A 23,878-nucleotide genomic window follows, 5' to 3' on the forward strand; every position below is an offset into this window, starting at 1 on the left:
TGTCCATCAAACACTCCCAGGACAGATACAGCACGGGGTTAGATACAGAGTAAAGATCCTTCTACACTGTCCCCATCAAACACTCCCAGGACAGGTACAGCACGGGGTTAGATACAAAGAAAACTCCCACTACACTGTCCGCATCAAACAATCCCAGGACAGGCACAGCACGGGGTTAGATACAGAGTAAAGCTCCCTCTCCACTGTACCAATCAAACACTCCCAGGACAGGTACATCACGGGGATAGATACAGAGTAAAGCTCCCTCTCCACTGTCCCCATCAAACACTTCCAGGGCAGGTACAGCACGGGGTTAGATACAGAGTAAAGCTCCGTCTACACTGTCCCCATCAAACACGCCCAGGACAGGTACAGCACGGGGTTAGATACAGAGTAAAGCTCCTCCACACTGTTCCCATCAAACACTCCCAGGACAGGCACAGCACGGGGTTAGATACAGAGTAAAGCTCCCTCTACACTGTCCCCATCAAACACTCCCAGGACAGGTACAGCACGGCGTTAGATACATAGTACAGTTCCTCCACACTGTCCCCATCAAACACTCCCAGGACAGGCACAGCACGGGGTTAGATACAGAGTAAAGCTCCCTCTATACTCTCACCATCAAACACTCCCCGAACAGGTACAGCACAGGGTTAGATTCAGAGTAAAGCTCCCTCTAAACTGTCCCCATCAAATACTCCCAGGGCAAGTACAGCACGTGGTTAGATACAGAGTAAAGGTCCCTCCACACTGTCCCCATCAAACACTCGCAGGACAGGTACAGCACTGGGTTAGATGCAGAGTAAACACCCACGACACTGTCCCCTTCAAACACTCCCAGGACAGGTACAGCACGGGGGTAGATACAGAGTAAAGCTCCCTCTCCACTGTCCCCATCAAACACTCCCAGGACAGCTACAGCACGGGCTTAGATACAGAGTAAAGCTCCGTCTATACTGTCCCCATCAAACACTCCCAGGACAGGTACAGCACGGGGTAAGACACAGAGTAAAGCTCTCTCGACACTGTCCCCATCAAACACTCCCAGGACAGGTACAGCACGGGGTTAGATACAGAGTAAAGCTCCCTCCACACTGTCCCCATCAAACACTCCCAGGACAGGTACAGCACGGGGTTAGATACAGAGTAAATCTCCCTCTACACTGTCCCCATCAAACACTCCCAGGACAGCAACAGCACGGGCTTAGATTCAGAGTAATGCTCCGTCTACACTGTCCCCATCAAACACTCCCCGGACAGGTACAGCACGGGGTTAGATACAGAGTAAAGCTCCCTTTACACTGTCCCCATCAAACACTCCCAGGACTGGTGCAGCACGGGGTTAGATACAGAGTTCAGCTCCCTCTACACTGTCCCCATCAAACACTCCCTGGACAGGTACAGCACGGGGATAGATACAGAGTAAAGCTCCCTCTACACTGTCCCCATCAAACACTCGCAGGACAGGTACAGCACAGGGTTAGATACAGAGTAAAGCTCTATCCACACTGTCCCCATCAAACATTCCCAGGACAGGTACAGCACGGGGTTAGATACAGAGTAAAGCTCCATTTACACTGTCCCCATCAAACACTCCCAGGACTGGTGCAGCACGGGGTTAGATACAGAGTTAAGCTCCCTCTACACTGTCCCCATCAAACACTCCCTGGACAGGTACAGCACGGGGATAGATACAGAGTAAAGCTCCCTCTACACTGTCCCCATCAAACACTCGCAGGACAGGTACAGCACAGGGTTAGATACAGAGTAAAGCTCTATCCACACTGTCCCCATCAAACATTCCCAGGACAGGTACAGCACGGGGTTAGATACAGAGTAAAGCTCCCTCGACACTGTGTCTATCAAACACTCCCAGGACAGATACAGCACGGGGTTAGATACAGAGTAAAGATCCTTCTACACTGTCCCCATCAAACACTCCCAGGACAGGTACAGCACGGGGTTAGATACAAAGAAAACTCCCACTACACTGTCCGCATCAAACAATCCCAGGACAGGCACAGCACGGGGTTAGATACAGAGTAAAGCTCCCTTTCCACTGTACCAATCAAACACTCCCAGGACAGGTACACCACGGGGATAGATACAGAGTAAAGCTCCCTCTCCACTGTCCCCATCAAACACTTCCAGGGCAGGTACAGCACGGGGTTAGATACAGAGTAAAGCTCCGTCTACACTGTCCCCATCAAACACGCCCAGGACAGGTACAGCACGGGGTTAGATACAGAGTAAAGCTCCCTCCACACTGTCCCCATCAAACACTCCCAGGACAGGCACAGCACGGGGTTAGATATAGAGTAAAACGCCCTCCACACTGTCCCCATCAAACACTCCCAGCACAGGTACAGCACGGGGTTAAGATACAGAGTAAAGCTCGCTCTACACTGTCCCCATCAAACACTCCCTGGACAGGTACAGCACGGGGTTAGATACAGAGGAAAGCTCCCTCTACACTGTCCCCATCAAACACTCCCAGGGCAGGTACAGCACGGGGTTAGATACAGAGTAAAGCTCCCTCTACACTGTCCCCATCAAACACTCCCAGGAGAGGTACAGCACGGGGTGAGATACAGAGTAAAGCTCCCTCGACACTGTCCCCATCAAACACTCCCAGGACAGGTACAGCACGGGGTTAGACACAGAGTAAAGCTCCGTCCACACTGTCCACATCAAACACTCCCAGGACAGGTACAGCACGCGGCTAGAGACAGAGAAAACTCACACTACACTGTCCCCATCAAACACTCCCAGGACAGGCACAGCACGGGGTTAGATACAGAGTAAAGCTCCGTCCACACTGTCCACATCAAACACTCCCAGGACAGGTACAGCATGGGGTTAGATACAGAGTAAAGCTCCCTCTACATTGTCCCCATCAAACACTCCCAGGACAGCTACAGCACGGGCTTAGATTCAGAGTAAAGCTCCGTCTACACTGTCCCCATCGCACACTCCCAGGACAGGTACAGCACGGGGTAGATACAGAGTAAAGCTCCTCCACACTGTTCCCATCAAACACTCCCAGGACAGGCACAGCACGGGGTTAGATACAGAGTAAAGCTCCCTCCATACTGTCCCCATCAAACACTCCCAGGACAGGTACAGCACGGGGTTAGATACAGAGTAAAGCTCCCTCCACACTGTCCCCATCAAACACTCCCAGGACAGGTACAGCACGGGGTTAGATACAGAGTAAAGCTCCCTCCACACTGTCCCCATCAAACACTCCCAGGACAGGTACAGCACGGGGTTAGATACAGAGTAAAGCTCCCTCCACACTGTCCCCATCAAACACTCCCAGGACAGGTACAGCACGGGGTTAGATACAGAGTAAAGCTCCCTCTACACTGTCCCCATCAAACACTCCCAGGACAGGTACAGCACGGCGTTAGATACATAGTACAGTTCCTCCACACTGTCCCCATCAAACACTCCCAGGACAGGCACAGCACGGGGTTAGATACAGAGTAAAGCTCCCTCTACACTGTCCTCATCAAACACTCCCAGGACAGGTACAGCACAGGGTTAGATTCAGAGTAAAGCTCCCTCTAAACTGTCCCCATCAAATACTCCCAGGGCAAGTACAGCACGGGGTTAGATACAGAGTAAAGCTCCCTCCACACTGTCCCCATCAAACACTCGCAGGACAGGTACAGCACTGGGTTAGATGCAGAGTAAACACCCACGACACTGTCCCCATCAAACACTCCCAGGACAGGTACAGCACGGGGTTAGATACAGAGTAAAGATCCTTCTACACTGTCCCCATCAAACAATCCAAGGACAGGCACAGCACGGGGATATATACAGAGTAAAGCTCCCTCTACACTGTCCCCATCAAACACTCCCAGGACAGGTACAGCACGGGCTTAGATACAGAGTAAAGCTCCCTCTACACTGTCCCCATCAAACACTCCCAGGACAGGTACAGCACGGGGTTAGATACAGAGGAAAGCTCCCTCTACACTGTCCCCATCAAACACTCCCAGGACAGGTACAGCACGGGGTTAGATACAGAGTAAATCTCCCTCTACACTGTCCCCATCAAACACTCCCAGGACAGGTACAGCACGGGGTTAGATACAGAGTAAATCTCCCTCTACACTGTCCCCATCAAACACTCCCAGGACTGGTACAGCACGGGGTTAGATACAGAGTAAATCTCCCTCTACACTGTCCCCATCAAACACTCCCAGGGCAGGTACAGCACGGGGTTAGATACAGAGTAAAGCTCCATCTATACTGTCCCCATCAAACACTCCCAGGACAGGTACAGCACGGGGTTAGATACAGAGTAAATCTCCCTCTACACTGTCCCCATCAAACACTCCCAGGGCAGGTACAGCACGGGGTTAGATACAGAGTAAAGCTCCGTCTACTCTGTCCCCATCAAACACTCCCAGGGCAGGTACAGCACGGGGTTAGATACAGAGTAAAGCTCCCTCCACACTGTCCCCATCAAACACTCCCAGGACGGGTACAGCACGGGGTTAGATACAGAGTAAAGATCCTTCTACACTGTCCCCATCAAACACTCCCAAGACAGGTACAGCACAGGGTTAGATACATAGTACAGTTCCTGCACACTGTCCCCATCAAACACTCCCAGGACAGGCACAGCACAGGGTTAGATACAGAGTAAAGCTCCCTCTATACTCTCACTATCAAACACTCCCAGAACAGGTACAGCACAGGGTTAGATTCAGAGTAGAGCTCCCTCCACACTGTCCCCATCAAACACTCGCGGGACAGGTACAGCACTGGGTTAGATGCAGAGTAAACACCCACGACACTGTCCCCATCAAACACTCCCAGGACAGGTACAGCACGGGGGTAGATACAGAGTAAAGCTCCCTCTCCACTGTCCCCATCAAACACTCCCAGGACAGCTAAAGCACGGGCTTAGATACAGAGTAAATCTCCCTCTACACGGTCCCCATCAAACACTCCCAGGACAGGTAGAGCATGGGGTTAGATACAGAGTAAAGCGCCCTTTACACTGTCCCCATTAAACACTCCCAGGGCAGGTACAGCACTGGGTTAGATACAGAGTAAAGCTCCCTCTACACTGTCCCCATCAAACACTCCCAGGACATGTACAGCACGGGGTTAGATACAGAGGAAAGCTCCCTCTACACTGCCCCATCAAACACTCCCAGGGCAGGTACAGCACGGGGTTAGATACAGAGTAAAGCTCCCTCTACACTGTCCCCATCAAACACTCCCAGGACAGGTACACCACGGGGCTAGAGACAGAGTAAACTCACACTACACTGTCCCCATCAAACACTCCCAGGACAGGCACAGCACGGGGTTAGATACAGAGTAAAGCTCCGTCCACACTGTCCACATCAAACACTCCCAGGACAGGTACAGCACGGGGTTAGATACAGAGTAAAGCTCCCTCTACACTGTCCCCATCAAACGCTCCCAGGACAGCAACAGCACGGGCTTAGATTCAGAGTAAAGCTCCGTCTACACTGTCCCCATCAAACACTCCCCGGACAGATACAGCACGGGGTTAGATACAGAGTAAAGCTCCCTTTACACTGTCCCCATCAAACACTCCCAGGACTGGTGCAGCACGGGGTTAGATACAGAGTTAAGCTCCCTCTACACTGTCCCCATCAAACACTCCCTGGACAGGTACAGCACGGGCATAGATACAGAGTAAAGCTCCCTCTACACTGTCCCCATCAAACACTCGCAGGACAGGTACAGCACAGGGTTAGATACAGAGTAAAGCTCTATCCACACTGTCCCCATCAAACACTCCCAGGACAGGTACAGCACGGGGTTAGATACAGAGTAAAGATCCTTCTACACTGTCCCCATCAAACACTCCCAGGACAGGTACAGCACGGGGTTAGATACAAAGTAAACTCCCACTACACTGTCCGCACCAAACAATCGAAGGACAGGCACAGCACGGGGATATATACAGAGTAAAGCTCCCTCTACACTGTCCCCATCAAACACTCCCAGGACAGTTCAGCACGGGGTTAGATACAGAGTAAAGTTCCCTCTACACTGTCCCCATCAAACACTCCCAGGACAGGTACAGCACGGGGTTAGATACAGAGGAAAGCTCCCTCTACACTGCCCCATCAAACACTCCCAGGGCAGGTACAGCACGGGGTTAGATACAGAGTAAAGCTCCCTCGACACTGTCCCCATCAAACAGCCCAAGGAGAGGTACAGCATGGGGTTAGATACAGAGTAAAGATCCTTCTACACTGTCCCCATCAAACACTCCCAAGACAGGTACAGCACGGGGTTAGATACATAGTACAGTTCCTGCACACTGTCCCCATCAAACACTCCCAGGACAGGCACAGCACGGGGTTAGATACAGAGTAAAGCTCCCTCTATACTCTCACCATCAAACACTCCCAGAACAGGTACAGCACAGGGTTAGATTCAGAGTAAAGCTCCCTCCACACTGTCCCCATCAAACACTCGCGGGACAGGTACAGCACTGGGTTAGATGCAGAGTAAACACCCACGACACTGTCCCCATCAAACACTCCCAGGACAGGTACAGCACGGGGGTAGATACAGAGTAAAGCTCCCTCTCCACTGTCCCCATCAAACACTCCCAGGACAGGTACAGCACGGTGTTAGATACAGAGTAAAGCTCCCTCTACACGGTCCCCATCAAACACTCCCAGGACAGGTAGAGCATGGGGTTAGATACGGAGTAAAGCGCCCTTTACACTGTCTCCATCAAACACTCCCAGGGCAGGTACAGCACTGGGTTAGATACAGAGTAAAGCTCCCTCTACACTGTCCCCATCAAACACTCCCAGGACAGGTACAGCACGGGGTTAGATACAGAGTAAAGCTCCCTCTACACTGTCCCCATCAAACACTCCCAGGACAGGTACAGCACGGGGTTAGATACAGAGTAAAGCTCCCTCTACACTGTCCCCATCAAACACTCCCAGGACAGGTACACCACGGGGCTAGAGACAGAGTAAACTCACACTACACTGTCCCCATCAAACACTCCCAGGACAGGCACAGCACGGGGTTAGATACAGAGTAAAGCTCCGTCCACACTGTCCACATCAAACACTCCCAGGACAGGTACAGCACGGGGTTAGATACAGAGTAAAGCTCCCTCTACACTGTCCCCATCTAACACTCACAGGACAGGTACAACACGGGGTTAGATACAGAGTTACGCTCCCTCTACACTGTCCCCATCAAACACTCCCAGCACAGGTACAGCACGGGGATAGATACAGAATTAAGCTCCCTCTACACTGTCCCCATCAAACACTCCCAGGACAGGTCCAGCACACGGTTAGATACAGAGTAAAACTCCCTCTACACTGTCGCCATCAAACACTCCCAGGACAGGTACAGCACGGGGTTAGATACAGAGTAAAGCTCATTCTACACTATCCCAATCAAACACTCCCAGGACAGCTACAGCACGGGCTTAGATACAGAGTAAAGCTCCCTTTACACTGTCCCCATCAAACACTCCCAGGACTGGTGCAGCACGGGGTTAGATACAGAGTTAAGCTCCCTCTACACTATCCCCATCAAACACTCCCTGGACAGGTACAGCACGGGGATAGATACAGAGTAAAGATCCCTCTACACTGTCCCCATCAAACACTCGCAGGACAGGTACAGCACAGGGTTAGATACAGAGTAAAGCTCTATCCACACTCTCCCCATCAAACATTCCCAGGAAAGGTACAGCACGGGGTTAGATACAGAGTAAAGCTCCCTCGACACTGTCGCCATCAAACACTCCCAGGACAGGTACAGCACGGGGTTAGATACAGAGTAAAGCTCACTGTACTCTGTCCCCATCACACACTCCCAGGACAGGTACAGCACGGTGTTAGATACAGAGTAAAGATCCTTCTACACTGTCCCCATCAAACAATCCAAGGACAGGCACAGCACGGGGATATATACAGAGTAAAGCTCCCTCTACACTGTCCCCATCAAACACTCACAGGACAGGTACAGCACGGGGTTAGATACAGAGGAAAGCTCCCTCGACACTGCCCCATCAAACACTCCCAGGGCAGGTACAGCACGGGGTTAGATACAGAGTAAAGCTCCCTCCACACTGTCCCCATCAAACACTCCCAGGACGGGTACAGCACGGGGTTAGATACAGAGTAAAGATCCTTCTACACTGTCCCCATCAAACACTCCCAAGACAGGTACAGCACAGGGTTAGATACAAAGTACAGTTCCTGCACACTGTCCCCATCAAACACTCCCAGGACAGGCACAGCACAGGGTTAGATACAGAGTAAAGCTCCCTCTATACTCTCACTATCAAACACTCCCAGAACAGGTACAGCACAGGGTTAGATTCAGAGTAAAGCTCCCTCCACACTGTCCCCATCAAACACTCGCGGGACAGGTACAGCACTGGGTTAGATGCAGAGTAAACACCCACGACACTGTCCCCATCAAACACTCCCAGGACAGGTACAGCACGGGGGTAGATACAGAGTCAAGCTCCCTCTCCACTGTCCCCATTAAACACTCCCAGGACAGGTACAGCACGGTGTTAGATACAGAGTAAAGCTCTATCCACACTGTCCCCATCAAACACTCCCAGGACAGGTAGAGCATGGGGTTAGATACAGAGTAAAGCGCCCTTTACACTGTCCCCATTAAACACTCCCAGGGCAGGTACAGCACTGGGTTAGATACAGAGTAAAGCTCCCTCTACACTGTCCCCATCAAACACTCCCAGGACATGTACAGCACGGGGTTAGATACAGAGGAAAGCTCCCTCTACACTGCCCCATCAAACACTCCCAGGGCAGGTACAGCACGGGGTTAGATACAGAGTAAAGCTCCCTCTACACTGTCCCCATCAAACACTCCCAGGACAGGTACACCACGGGGCTAGAGACAGAGTAAACTCACACTACACTGTCCCCATCAAACACTCCCAGGACAGGCACAGCACGGGGTTAGATACAGAGTAAAGCTCCGTCCACACTGTCCACATCAAACACTCCCAGGACAGGTACAGCACGGGGTTAGATACAGAGTAAAGCTCCCTCTACACTGTCCCCATCAAACGCTCCCAGGACAGCAACAGCACGGGCTTAGATTCAGAGTAAAGCTCCGTCTACACTGTCCCCATCAAACACTCCCCGGACAGATACAGCACGGGGTTAGATACAGAGTAAAGCTCCCTTTACACTGTCCCCATCAAACACTCCCAGGACTGGTGCAGCACGGGGTTAGATACAGAGTTAAGCTCCCTCTACACTGTCCCCATCAAACACTCCCTGGACAGGTACAGCACGGGGATAGATACAGAGTAAAGCTCCCTCTACACTGTCCCCATCAAACACTCGCAGGACAGGTACAGCACAGGGTTAGATACAGAGTAAAGCTCTATCCACACTGTCCCCATCAAACATTCCCAGGACAGGTACAGCACGGGATTAGATACAGAGTAAAGCTCCCTCGACACTGTCGCCATCAAACACTCCCAGGACAGGTACAGCACGGGGTTAGATACAGAGTAAAGATCCTTCTACACTGTCCCCATCAAACACTCCCAGGACAGGTACAGCACGGGGTTAGATACAAAGAAAACTCCCACTACACTGTCCGCATCAAACAATCCCAGGACAGGCACAGCACGGGGTTAGATACAGAGTAAAGCTCCCTCTCCACTGTACCAATCAAACACTCCCAGGACAGGTACACCACGGGGATAGATACAGAGTAAAGCTCCCTCTCCACTGTCCCCATCAAACACTTCCAGGGCAGGTACAGCACGGGGTTAGATACAGAGTAAAGCTCCGTCTACACTGTCCCCATCAAACACGCCCAGGACAGGTACAGCACGGGGTTAGATACAGAGTAAAGCTCCCTCCACACTGTCCCCATCAAACACTCCCAGGACAGGTACAGCAGGGGGTTAGATACAGAGTAAAGCTCCCTCCACACTGTCCCCATCAAACACTCCCAGGAGAGGCACAGCACGGGGTTAGATACAGAGTAAAGCGCCCTCCACACTGTCATGATATTCAAACACACACATCATGATGGACACACTAACAGGCAAATCAGAGTACACAACACCACAACCAATCACAGACAAGAACACCAACCACATAAAAAGCACGAGCACGACACCTGGAGGTCAGTAGGTCTGGGGAGAAGGAAGCATGAAAGAGCTGTTGAAACACCACAAGCAGGGAGCCCCCCACGTGCAGAGTGCAAAGACCAAGTTGTAAATAGTGAGTTTAAATAAACAAGTGTTGTACCATATGCAACTGTGTTGGCTCTTCTGTGTGTTAGAACACCCAACACCACATGGTACAGGAGTGGATCGATACCTGCCTACCAACCTGCCATTCTGGACATGGACCACACCGGCAAACCGCAGCCGATGCAAGTCACGGGGAACCTAGGCACCAACTGGAAGCTCTACAGGCAGCGATTTGACCTGTACATCCGTGCCACCGAAAAACAGAATGTCTCGGATGATTCGAAGATTGCAATGCTCCTCTTCTACGCAGGCCCCCACCCAAATGATGTCTTTAATTCACTGGTGTTCGAGGAAGGCGAAAACCAGGCCAAATATGACACGGTCATCCTCAAAATGGACCAGCACTTTCAAACTGAAGTAAACGAAACTTTCGAAAGATACATCTTTCAGCAACGCCTGCAAGGTAAGGAGGAGCTTTTTCAACCCTTTTTGACGCACCTCCGGATTCTAGCGCAGTCCTGCGGTTACGGCACCACCACAGAGTCCATGATCAGGGACCAGATTGTTTTTGGCGTTGCCTCCAGTGGCCTACGCCAGCAGCTTCTTAAAATAAAGAGCCTCACCTTAGCGTCTGCTGTGGAAGCCTGTGTCCTCCATGAGAATGCTGCCTGCCGTTTTGCCCGATTTCAGGCGTCCGAGTTGGCACGGAGGGGGTCCCCAGCCGTCGAATCGGCAAGCCAGGCCGCCCACGACGTTGAACGCATCCAGGCCGTCGATTTCTTCCCGCCCCACGGCCCGGACGACAGCGGCCGCTTCCCGCGCTTTTCGCGGTCTCCCGCGCAGGTGCGCGCCAAGAATAACGGCCACAACGAGGGACGCACTGCGCAGGCGCGCCCACCGCAAGATCGCACTGCGCATGCGCAGTGGCGCAACGAACGCCGTGACGTCATGACGTGCAGCAAGTGTGGAGGTCTACACTTAAAAGGGCAATGTCCTGCAAAATACCAACAGTGCAACAGATGTGCCATGATAGGCCACTACGCAGCCCGCTGTCGTGCGGCTCAACCCATGGATCCGGCGCATCCTCGACAACCTCGCACACGAGTCAGGACCGTCCAGCCCACGCATCAAGACTTCCAGTTAAGTGATGCAGATGACCAGGATGACTTCAGAGTTGCCGTCATTGATGTCAACAAGGTCAATGCCATCAATCCAGACGATGAGTGGTGTGCCACCCTGACGGTCAACCGATCGCGCGTCGCCTTCCGTCTGGACACCGGCGCATCCGCCAACCTGATTGCTTACTCTGCAGTCCAGGCCATGAAGGTCAAACCACTCATCACACCATCCCGGCTTAAGATGGTTGACTATAACGGGAACGTTATCCCGTCCGCAGGATCTTGCCAGCTACAGGTGACTCACAAGGGGTACACGGCCACACTCCCCTTCGAAGTTGTGGGCTCATCAAAGGACTCGTTACTGGGCGCACAAGCGTGTAAGGTCCTTCACCTGGTACAGCGCATCATGTCTCTCTCTCCAGATGAGATATCCGACTTCCCGGATGCTGAGTTCCACGCGAATCTCCATTCCCTCCTCGCTCACAACCAGGAGGTTTTTGAAGGCATGGGGACATTGCCACACACGTACAAGATTCGACTCAGACCGGACGCCATCCCTGTCGTTCACGCACCTCGCAGGGTTCCTGCGCCTCTCAAAGACCGCCTCAAGGCACAACTGCAGATTCTTCAGGACCAAGGGGTCCTATCCAAGGTCACGGAGCCCACGCCATGGGTCAGCTCCATGGTCTGTGTAAAGAAGCCCTCTGGCGAGCTCCGTATATGTATAGATCCAAAAGATCTGAACAACAACATCATGCGGGAACACTATCCCATCCCAAAACGAGAAGACCTCACCAGCGAGATGGCGCGAGCCAACATATTCACTAAATTGGATGCGTCCAAAGGATTCTGGCAGATCCAACTGGACCCGGCCAGCCGAAGACTATGCACATTCAACACCCCTTTTGGCAGATTCTGCTACAACCGGATGCCATTCGGCATCATTTCGGCATCTGAAGTATTCCACCGCATTATGGAGCAGATGATGGAAGGCATCGAAGGGGTACGTGTATATGTGGACGATATCATCATTTGGTCCACCACTCCGCAGGAACACATGCATCGTCTTCGACGTGTCTTCACCCGCATACGGCAAAATGGCCTGCGTCTCAACCGTGCGAAGTGTGCTTTCGGCCAGACGGAGCTGAAATTCCTCGGGGACCACATCTCAAGGTCCGGGGTCCGTCCCGATGCAGACAAGGTTAGCGCCATCACAGCCATGCCACGACCGGCTGACAAGAAGGCTGTCTTAAGATTCCTGGGCATGGTCAACTTCCTTGGGAAGTTCATTCCCAACCTGGCTTCTCATACAACAAACATGCGCCATCTCGTAAAAAAATCGACGGAATTCAACTGGCACCAGTCGCATCAGCAGGAATGGGAGGAGCTCAAGCACAAACTGGTCACGGCACCAGTGCTGGCCTTCTTTGACGCGACTCGCCCTACAAAGATCTCAACAGACGCCAGCCAATCTGGTATTGGAGCGGTACTCCTGCAAAAAGACAGCACGTCATCATGGGCCCCGGTTGCGTATGCCTCACGAGCCATGACCCCTACCGAACAGCGCTACGCGCAAATCGAAAAAGAATGCCTGGGCTTGTTAACTGGACTGGACAAGTTCCACGACTATGTGTATGGCCTGCCACGATTCACGGTCGAAACTGACCACCGCCCCCTGGTCAACATCATTAACAAAGACCTGAACGACATGACTCCTCGCCTCCAGCGCATCTTACTCAAACTCAGGAGGTACGATTTTGAACTGATCTACACTCCGGGGAAGGAACTCATAGTGGCGGACACTCTTTCCCGAGCAGTGAGCACACCACCAGATGCGGAGGGGTTCGTGCGTCAAATTGAGGCACACGTGACTCTGACAGCAGCAAATATGCCAGCTGATGATCCTTGTCTGGCCCACATACGCGCAGAGACGGCGACTGACCCTCTGCTGCAGCGAGTGATGCGCCACATGACGGAAGGGTGGCTAAAAGGGCAGTGCCCCCAGTTTTACAATGTGCGAGATGATCTCACCAATATAGACGGGGTCCTTATGAAATCGCATAGGATCGTCATTCCACACAGTGTGCGCCAGATGATTCTTCGTCAACTACACGAAGGCCACCTGGGTGTCGAAAAATGCAGACGAAGGGCCCGGGCGGCGGTATATTGGCCGGGTATTAATGAAGACATAGCCAACATGGTGCTCAACTGCACAACCTGTCAGAGGTTTCAGCCGGCGCAACCTCCGGAAACACTTCTACCACACGAGATGGTGACGTCCCCCTGGGCGAAGGTGGGTGTTGACCTATTTCACGCGCTCGGCAGAGATTACATTGTTATTATAGACTACTTCTCAAACTACCCGGAAGTCATGCCTCTCCATGATCTGACGTCGTCCGCAGTCATTGGGGCCTGCAAGGAAACGTTTGCTCGCCATGGCATTCCAAGGACTGTCATGTCAGACAATGGACCTTGTTTTGCCAGCCGTGAATGGTCGTCCTTTGCCGCAGCATATGGTTTCACTCATGTGACATCCAGCCCTCTGCATCCACAATCGAACGGGAAGGCTGAAAAGGGTGTCCACATCGCAAAGCGGCTCCTGTGCAAGGCGGCTGATGCCGGATCGGACTTTAACCTTGCCTTGCTGGCCTATCGATCGGCCCCGTTATCCACGGGCCTCTCGCCAGCGCAGCTACTAATGGGTCGCTCCCTCAGGACGACGGTACCTTCCGTCCTGGCACCGACAACAGACCATGAGGCGGTTCTTCGGGACATGCAACTGCAGCGTGATCGCCAGAAAGGTCGGTACGACACACGAGCGACGGACCTGCCCCCCCTGTCCTCCGGAGACAAAGTACGCGTCCATCAACCGTATGGTGGCTGGTCAGCACCGGCCGAAGTCCTCCGACAAGTGGCTCCCCGCTCGTTCCTGGTTCGCATGCCGGATGGTTCCGTGCGTCGCCGCAATCGGCGCGCCCTTCGCCGACTTCCACGTTCACAGCCACACAACACGCCAGATCCTCAACAGGCTTCCGAGGATGACTTTGTGGAGCTGCCGCACATCACGCCCTTTCCATCGCCACCCATGGCCATGCCTGCACAGCAGCCGGTGGTTCTTGATCCACCCTTAAGGCGGTCAACCCGAATTCGTCGCAAACCCATTAGAATGGACTTATAATACAGTTCATATGTTGAATAAGTTGGACAATTTTACATGATAACCTGTTGTTGTTTATCGTTCCAGATGTCGTCTGACTGGACAACTGTTCAAAATTTTTTTTTCTTCTTCTCTCGTTCGAATTTCTGTTATGTTATGGTACAACTGGATTCATGTGACGCACTCGACATCGCCCCATGTACATAGTTCCGTCATAGACACATGCTGCACACGACACACACACACTCTTAGATGCACTCACGTCACGATCATATTTATTACCACGTAGGCACATATCTTTGTAAAAAGGGGGGATGTCATGATATTCAAACACACACATCATGATGGACACACTAACAGGCAAATCAGAGTACACAACACCACAACCAATCACAGACAAGAACACCAACCACATAAAAAGCACGAGCACGACACCTGGAGGTCAGTAGGTCTGGGGAGAAGGAAGCATGAAAGAGCTGTTGAAACACCACAAGCAGGGAGCCCCCCACGTGCAGAGTGCAAAGACCAAGTTGTAAATAGTGAGTTTAAATAAACAAGTGTTGTACCATATGCAACTGTGTTGGCTCTTCTGTGTGTTAGAACACCCAACACCACACACACTGTCCCCATCAAACACTCCCAGCACAGGTACAGCACGGGGTTAAGATACAGAGTAAAGCTCCCTCTACACTGTCCCCATCAAACACTCCCAGGACAGGTACAGCACGGGGTTAGATACATAGTACAGTTCCTCCACACTGTCCCCATCAAACACTCCCAGGACAGGCACAGCACGGGGTTAGATACAGAGTAAAGCTCGCTCTATACTCTCACCATCACACACTCCCAGAACAGGTACAGCACAGTGTTAGATTCAGAGTAAAGCTCCCTCTACACTGTCCCCATCAAACACTCCCAGGGCAAGTACAGCACGGGGTTAGATACAGAGTAAAGCTCCCTCCACACTGTCCCCATCAAACACTCACAGGACAGGTACAACACTGGGTTAGATGCAGAGTAAACACCCACGACACTGTCCCCATCAAACACTCCCAGGACAGGTACAGCACGGGCGTAGATACAGAGTAATGCTCCCTCTCCACTGTCCCCATCAAACACTCCCAGGACAGCTACAGCACGGGCTTAGATACAGAGTAAAGCTCCGTCTACACTGTCCCCATCAAACAGCCCAAGGACAGGTAGAGCATGGGGTTAGATACAGAGTAAAGCGCCCTTTACACTGTCCCCATTAAACACTCCCAGGGCAGGTACAGCACGGGGTTAGATACAGAGGAAAGCTCCCTCTACACTGCCCCATCAAACACTCCCAGGTCAGGTACAGCACGGGGTTAGATAAAGAGTAAAGCTCCCTCTACACTGTCCCCATCAAACACTCCCAGGACAGGTACACCACGGGGCTAGAGACAGAGTAAACTCACACTACACTGTCCCCATCAAACACTCCCAGGACAGGTACAGCACGGGGTTAGATACAGAGTAAAGCTCCGTCTACACTGTCCCCATCAAACACTCCTCGGACAGGTACAGCACGGGGTTAGATTCAGAGTAAAGCTCCCTTTACACTGTCCCCATCAAACACTCCCCGGACAGGTACAGCACGGGGTTAGATACAGAGTAAAGCTCCCTTTACACTGTCCCCATCAAACACTCCAAGGACTGGTGCAGCACGGGGTTAGATACAGAGTTAAGCTCCCTCTACACTGTCCCCATCAAACACTCCCTGGACAGGTACAGCACGGGGATAGATACAGAGTAAAGCTCCCTCTACACTGTCCCCATCAAACACTCGCAGGACAGGTACAGCACAGGGTTAGATACAGAGTAAAGCTCTATCCACACTGTCCCCATCAAACATTCCCAGGACAGGTACAGCACGGGGTTAGATACAGAGTAAAGCTCCCTCGACACTGTCGCCATCAAACACTCCCAGGACAGGTACAGCACGGGGTTAGATACAGAGTAAAGCTCCCTCTACACTGTCCCCATCAAACACTCCCAGGACAGGTACAGCACGGGGTTAGATACAGAGTAAAGATCCTTCTACACTGTCCCCATCAAACACTCCCAGGACAGGTACAGCACGGGGTTAGATACAAAGTAAACTCACACTACACTGTCCGCATCAAACAATCCCAGGACAGGCACAGCACAGGGTTGGATACAGAGTAAAGCTCCTTCTACATCGTCCTCATCAAACACTCACAGGACAGGTTCAGCACGGGGATAGATACAGAGTAAAGCTCGCTCTACACTGTCCCCATCAAACACTCCCTGGACAGGTACAGCACGGGGTTAGATACAGAGGAAAGCTCCCTCTACACTGTCCCCATCAAACACTCCCAGGGCAGGTACAGCACGGGGTTAGATACAGAGTAAAGCTCCCTCTACACTGTCCCCATCAAACACTCCCAGGACAGGTACAGCACGGGGTTAGATACAGAGTAAAGCTCCGTCCACACTGTCCACATCAAACACTCCCAGGACAGGCACAGCACGGGGTTAGATACAGAGTAAAGCTCCGTCCACACTGTCCACATCAAACACTCCCAGGACAGGTACAGCACGGGGTTAGATACAGAGTAAAGCTCCCTCTACTCTGTCCCCATCAAACACTCCCAGGACAGCTACAGCACGGGCTTAGATTCAGAGTAAAGCCCCGTCTACACTGTCCCCATCAAACACTCCCAGGACAGGTACAGCACGGGGTAGATACAGAGTAAAGCTCCTCCACACTGTTCCCATCAAACACTCCCAGGACAGGCACAGCACGGGGTTAGATACAGAGTAAAGCTCCCTCCACACTGTCCCCATCAAACACTCCCAGGACAGGTACAGCACGGCGTTAGATACATAGTACAGTTCCTCCACACTGTCCCCATCAAACACTCCCAGGACAGGCACAGCACGGGGTTAGATACAGAGTAAAGCTCCCTCTATACTCTCACCATCAAACACTCCCCGAACAGGTACAGCACAGGGTTAGATTCAGAGTAAAGCTCCCTCTAAACTGTCCCCATCAAATACTCCCAGGGCAAGTACAGCACGTGGTTAGATACAGAGTAAAGGTCCCTCCACACTGTCCCCATCAAACACTCGCAGGACAGGTACAGCACTGGGTTAGATGCAGAGTAAACACCCACGACACTGTCCCCTTCAAACACTCCCAGGACAGGTACAGCACGGGGGTAGATACAGAGTAAAGCTCCCTCTCCACTGTCCCCATCAAACACTCCCAGGACAGCTACAGCACGGGCTTAGATACAGAGTAAAGCTCCGTCTATACTGTCCCCATCAAACACTCCCAGGACAGGTACAGCACGGGATAAGACACAGAGTAAAGCTCTCTCGACACTGTCCCCATCAAACACTCCCAGGACAGGTACAGCACGGGGTTAGATACAGAGTAAAGCTCCCTCCACACTGTCCCCATCAAACACTCCCAGGACAGGTACAGCACGGGGTTAGATACAGAGTAAATCTCCCTCTACACTGTCCCCATCAAACACTCCCAGGACAGCAACAGCACGGGCTTAGATTCAGAGTAAAGCTCCGTCTACACTGTCCCCATCAAACACTCCCCGGACAGGTACAGCACGGGGTTAGATACAGAGTAAAGCTCCCTTTACACTGTCCCCATCAAACACTCCCAGGACTGGTGCAGCACGGGGTTAGATACAGAGTTAAGCTCCCTCTACACTGTCCCCATCAAACACTCCCTGGACAGGTACAGCACGGGGATAGATACAGAGTAAAGCTCCCTCTACACTGTCCCCATCAAACACTCGCAGGACAGGTACAGCACAGGGTTAGATACAGAGTAAAGCTCTATCCACACTGTCCCCATCAAACATTCCCAGGACAGGTACAGCACGGGGTTAGATACAGAGTAAAGCTCCATTTACACTGTCCCCATCAAACACTCCCAGGACTGGTGCAGCACGGGGTTAGATACAGAGTTAAGCTCCCTCTACACTGTCCCCATCAAACACTCCCTGGACAGGTACAGCACGGGGATAGATACAGAGTAAAGCTCCCTCTACACTGTCCCCATCAAACACTCGCAGGACAGGTACAGCACAGGGTTAGATACAGAGTAAAGCTCTATCCACACTGTCCCCATCAAACATTCCCAGGACAGGTACAGCACGGGGTTAGATACAGAGTAAAGCTCCCTCGACACTGTGTCCATCAAACACTCCGACAGGTACAGCACGGGGTTAGATACAGAGTAAAGATCCTTCTACACTGTCCCCATCAAACACTCCCAGGACAGGTACAGCACGGGGTTAGATACAAAGAAAACTCCCACTACACTGTCCGCATCAAACAATCCCAGGACAGGCACAGCACGGGGTTAGATACAGAGTAAAGCTCCCTCTCCACTGTACCAATCAAACACTCCCAGGACAGGTACACCACGGGGATAGATACAGAGTAAAGCTCCCTCTCCACTGTCCCCATCAAACACTTCCAGGGCAGGTACAGCACGGGGTTAGATACAGAGTAAAGCTCCGTCTACACTGTCCCCATCAAACACGCCCAGGACAGGTACAGCACGGGGTTAGATACAGAGTAAAGCTCCCTCCACACTGTCCCCATCAAACACTCCCAGGACAGGCACAGCACGGGGTTAGATACAGAGTAAAACGCCCTCCACACTGTCCCCATCAAACACTCCCAGCACAGGTACAGCACGGGGTTAAGATACAGAGTAAAGCTCCCTCTACACTGTCCCCATCAAACACTCCCAGGACAGGTACAGCACGGGGTTAGATACATAGTACAGTTCCTCCACACTGTCCCCATCAAACACTCCCAGGACAGGCACAGCACGGGGTTAGATACAGAGTAAAGCTCGCTCTATACTCTCACCATCACACACTCCCAGAACAGGTACAGCACAGTGTTAGATTCAGAGTAAAGCTCACTCTAAACTGTCCCCATCAAACACTCCCAGGGCAAGTACAGCACAGGGTTAGATACAGAGTAAAGCTCCCTCCACACTGTCCCCATCAAACACTCGCAGGACAGGTACAACACTGGGTTAGATGCAGAGTAAACACCCACGACACTGTCCCCATCAAACACTCCCAGGACAGGTACAGCACGGGCGTAGATACAGAGTAATGCTCCCTCTCCACTGTCCCCATCAAACACTCCCAGGACAGCTACAGCACGGGCTTAGATACAAAGTAAAGCTCCGTCTACACTGTCCCCATCAAACACTCCCAGGACAGGTACAGCACGGGGTTAGATACAGAGTAAAGCTCCCTCTACACTGTCCCCATCAAACACTCCCAGGACAGGTACAGCACGGGGTTAGATAAAGAGTAAAGCGCCCTTTACACTGTCCCCATTAAACACTCCCAGGGCAGGTACAGCACGGGGTTAGATACAGAGGAAAGCTCCCTCTACACTGCCCCATCAAACACTCCCAGGTCAGGTACAGCACGGGGTTAGATAAAGAGTAAAGCTCCCTCTACACTGTCCCCATCAAACACTCCCAGGACAGGTACACCACGGGGCTAGAGACAGAGTAAACTCACACTACACTGTCCCCATCAAACACTCCCAGGACAGGCACAGCACGGGGTTAGATACAGAGTAAAGCTCCGTCCACACTGTCCACATCAAACACTCCCAGGACAGGTACAGCATGGGGTTAGATACAGAGTAAAGCTCCCTCTACACTGTCCCCATCAAACACTCCCAGGACAGGTACAGCACGGGGTTAGATACAGAGTAAAGCTCCGTCTACACTGTCCCCATCAAACACTCCCCGGACAGGTACAGCACGGGGTTAGATTCAGAGTAAAGCTCCCTTTACACTGTCCCCATCAAACACTCCCCGGACAGGTACAGCACGGGGTTAGATACAGAGTAAAGCTCCCTTTACACTGTCCCCATCAAACACTCCCAGGACTGGTGCAGCACGGGGTTAGATACAGAGTTAAGCTCCCTCTACACTGTCCCCATCAAACACTCCCTGGACAGGTACAGCACGGGGATAGATACAGAGTAAAGCTCCCTCTACACTGTCCCCATCAAACACTCGCAGGACAGGTACAGCACAGGGTTAGATACAGAGTAAAGCTCTATCCACACTGTCCCCATCAAACATTCCCAGGACAGGTACAGCACGGGGTTAGATACAGAGTAAAGCTCCCTCGACACTGTCGCCATCAAACACTCCCAGGACAGGTACAGCACGGGGTTAGATACAGAGTAAAGCTCCCTCTACACTGTCCCCATCAAACACTCCCAGGACAGGTACAGCACGGGGTTAGATACAGAGTAAAGATCCTTCTACACTGTCGCCATCAAACACTCCCAGGACAGGTACAGCACGGGGTTAGATACAAAGTAAACTCCCACTACACTGTCCGCATCAAACAATCCCAGGACAGGCACAGCACAGGGTTGGATACAGAGTAAAGCTCCTTCTACATCGTCCTCATCAAACACTCACAGGATAGGTTCAGCACGGGGATAGATACAGAGTAAAGCTCGCTCTACACTGTCCCCATCAAACACTCCCTGGACAGGTACAGCACGGGGTTAGATACAGAGGAAAGCTCCCTCTACACTGTCCCCATCAAACACTCCCAGGGCAGGTACAGCACGGGGTTAGATACAGAGTAAAGCTCCGTCCACACTGTCCACATCAAACACTCCCAGGACAGGTACAGCACGCGGCTAGAGACAGAGAAAACTCACACTACACTGTCCCCATCAAACACTCCCAGGACAGGCACAGCACGGGGTTAGATACAGAGTAAAGCTCCGTCCACACTGTCCATATCAAACACTCCCAGGACAGGTACAGCATGGGGTTAGATACAGAGTAAAGCTCCCTCTACACTGTCCCCATCAAACACTCCCAGGACAGCTACAGCACGGGCTTAGATTCAGAGTAAAGCTCCGTCTACACTGTCCCCATCAAACACTCCCAGGACAGGCACAGCACGGGGTTAGATACAGAGTAAAGCTCCCTCCATACTGTCCCCATCAAACACTCCCAGGACAGGTACAGCACGGGGTTAGATACAGAGTAAAGCTCCCTCCACACTGTCCCCATCAAACACTCCCAGGACAGGCACAGCACGGGGTTAGATACAGAGTAAAGCTCCCTCCATACTGTCCCCATCAAACACTCCCAGGACAGGTACAGCACGGGGTTAGATACAGAGTAAAGCTCCCTCCACACTGTCCCCATCAAACACTCCCAGGACAGGTACAGCACGGCGTTAGATACATAGTACAGTTCCTCCACACTGTCCCCATCAAACACTCCCAGGACAGGCACAGCACGGGGTTAGATACAGAGTAAAGCTCCCTCTACACTGTCCTCATCAAACACTCCCAGGACAGGTACAGCACAGGGTTAGATTCAGAGTAAAGCTCCCTCTAAACTGTCCCCATCAAATACTCCCAGGGCAAGTACAGCACGGGGTTAGATACAGAGTAAAGCTCCCTCCACACTGTCCCCATCAAACACTCGCAGGACAGGTACAGCACTGGATTAGATGCAGAGTAAACACCCACGACACTGTCCCCATCAAACACTCCCAGGACAGGTACAGCACGGGGGTAGATACAGAGTAAAGCTCCCTCTCCACTGTCCCCATCAAACACTCCCAGGACAGCTACAGCACGGGCTTAGATACAGAGTAAAGCTCCGTCTATACTGTCCCCATCAAACACTCCCAGGACAGGTACAGCACGGGGTAAGACACAGAGTAAAGCTCTCTCGACACTGTCCCCATCAAACACTCCCAGGACAGGTACAGCACGGGGTTAGATACAGAGTAAAGCTCCCTCCACACTGTCCCCATCAAACACTCCCAGGACAGGTACAGCACGGGGTTAGATACAGAGTAAAGCTCCCTCGACACTGTCCCCATCAAACTCTCCCACGACAGGTACAGCACGGGGTTAGATACAGAGTAAAGCTCCCTCTACACTGTCACCATCAAACACTCCCAGGACGGGTACAGCACGGGGTTAGATACAGAGTAAAGATCCTTCTACACTGTCCCCATCAAACACTCCCAGGACAGGTACAGCACGGGGTTAGATACAAAGTAAACTCCCACTACACTGTCCGCATCAAACAATCCCAGGACAGGTACAGCACGGGGTTAGATACAAGTGTCAGTTGACAGGAATTCAGGACCGGCATGTTCCTGTGAGGAAGAAGGATAAATACGGCAATTTTCGGGAACCTTGGATAACGAGAGATATTGTAGGCCTCGTCAAAAAGAAAAAGGAGGCATTTGTCAGGGCTAAAAGGCTGGGAACAGACGAAGCCTGCGTGGAATATAAGGAAAGTAGGAAGGAACTTAAGCAAGGAGTCAGGAGCGCTAGAAGGGGTCACGAAAGGTCATTGGCAAATAGGGTTAAGGAAAATCCCAAGGCTTTTTACACGTACATAAAAAGCAAGAGGGTAGCCAGGGAAAGGGTTGGCCCACTGAAGGATAGGCAAGGGAATCTATGTGTGGAGCCAGAGGAAATGGGCGAGGTACTAAATGAATACTTTGCATCAGTATTCACCAAAGAGAAGAAATTGGTAGATGTTGAGTCTGGAGAAGGGTGTGTAGATAGATAAGGGTCACATTGAGATCCAAAAAGACGAGGTGTTGGGTGTCTTAAAAAATATTAAGGTAGATAAGTCCCCAGGGCCTGATGGGATCTACCCCAGAATACTGAAGGAGGCTGGAGAGGAAATTGCTGAGGCCTTGACAGAAATCTTTGGATCCTCACTGTCTTCAGGGGATGTCCCGGAGGACTGGAGAATAGCCAATGTTGTTCCTCTGTTTAAGAAGGGTAGCAAGGATAATCCAGGGAACTACAGGCCAGTGAGCCTTACTTCAGTAGTAGGGAAATTACTGGAGAGAATTCTTCGAGACAGGATCTACTCCCATTTGGAAGCAAATGGACGTATTAGTGAGAGGCAGCATGGTTTTGTGAAGGGGAGGTCGTGTCTCACTAACTTGATAGAGTTTTTCGATGAGGTCACTAAGATGATTGATGCAGGTAGGGCAGTAGATGTTGTCTATATGGACTTCAGTAAGGCCTTTGACAAGGTCCCTCATGGTAGACTAATACAAAAGGTGAAGTCGCACGGGACCAGGGGTGAGCTGGCAAGGTGGATACAGAACTGGCTAGGTCATAGAAGGCAGAGAGTAGCAATGGAAGGATGCTTTTCTAATTGGAGGGCTGTGACCAGTGGTGTTCCACAGGGATCAGTGCTGGGACCTTTGCTCTTTGTAGTATATATAAATGATTTGGAGGAAAATGTAACTGGTCTGATTAGTAAGTTTGCAGACGACACAAAGG

General features: G+C 51.8%; 1 long non-coding RNA gene across 1 annotated transcript in view; it reads right to left on the reverse strand.

Moving 5' to 3' along the window:
- Positions 1–23,878, reverse strand: part of LOC140404562 (uncharacterized) — a 399,341-nt gene that overhangs the window by 299,631 nt on the left and 75,832 nt on the right. The window lies entirely within an intron of this gene.

Source organism: Scyliorhinus torazame, chromosome 31, assembly GCF_047496885.1.
Source record: "Scyliorhinus torazame isolate Kashiwa2021f chromosome 31, sScyTor2.1, whole genome shotgun sequence".
In the NCBI taxonomy this organism is placed as follows: Eukaryota; Metazoa; Chordata; class Chondrichthyes; order Carcharhiniformes; family Scyliorhinidae; genus Scyliorhinus; species Scyliorhinus torazame.